Source organism: Aptenodytes forsteri, unplaced genomic scaffold (genome assembly GCF_000699145.1).
Source record: "Aptenodytes forsteri isolate BGI_AS27 unplaced genomic scaffold, ASM69914v1 Scaffold309, whole genome shotgun sequence".
In the NCBI taxonomy this organism is placed as follows: Eukaryota; Metazoa; Chordata; class Aves; order Sphenisciformes; family Spheniscidae; genus Aptenodytes; species Aptenodytes forsteri.
The window spans coordinates 3,591,136-3,592,047 of NW_008795857.1; positions in this window are offsets into that span (position 1 = coordinate 3,591,136).

Sequence of the window (912 nt, forward strand, 5' to 3'; positions counted from 1 at the left end):
TGAGCAAACTGCAGCGGGAGGCTGAGACCTTACCACTCGCCTGCTGGAGTTCGCTGCTGCCCACAGCAGTACTGGCAGACCACAGCACGTCCCCACGCCTCAGCAGTGCAGTCTGGCACTGACACTGAAATCCCCAGCGAAAGCAGTCTGTGCTAACGCGCCAGCCTGTGACCTGGCAGGCCTGCAGTACCAGGACGCCGTCAGTCCCCCTGTTGCCTGTGACAAGGAACGTAGCGCTGTGCAGACAATCAGAGTAATAACACCTTGAACGAGAGTCTCTGCACAATTAGCGGAGCCCTGGCTGCACGTTTTGCAGATGTATTAACTCAAGTCCTTCACTGGGCACACTTGCGCACACCTCATGGCTTCAAACCCGTGATGGGAGAGCAACAAAACTACACGTTTGCTTGAAGAGTTGCCTAGCATTGAAGGATGAATTAAGAGGGGTGCCTTCTGCAACGCGTAAGCACAAAGGAATAAGGTACAGCATGAACCCACAACACCCGACGGCCTGATTGCGACCGCCAGAACGGCAATCCTCTTGCAGCGCCCCATCCTCAACTCACGTGTTTGCCCGCTGGGTTCAAGGGAAAGAGCACGAGGCCTCATTTGGGCTTTTCAATTAAGAAACACGATCACGGAAAAAGGGTTAGCCCTGCACCATGCCAAAACATAACTGAACAGATTTAGAACACGACCTCGTTTACACCTGAATAACTTAAGCCACGCAACTCAAACACATTACACAGTTAACCGCGCCAAAGCATCACCTCGTCAATCGGGCTAAGGATTTCCCTCCCCCCCCCCTCACGCTACTGTCACACAAACAAATCCCGTTTAAATACGAGGCCGTCCCGAAATACACCAACAGCCGAAGACTTGGCACTCGCGGCTCAGACGCCCGCCCGCCCC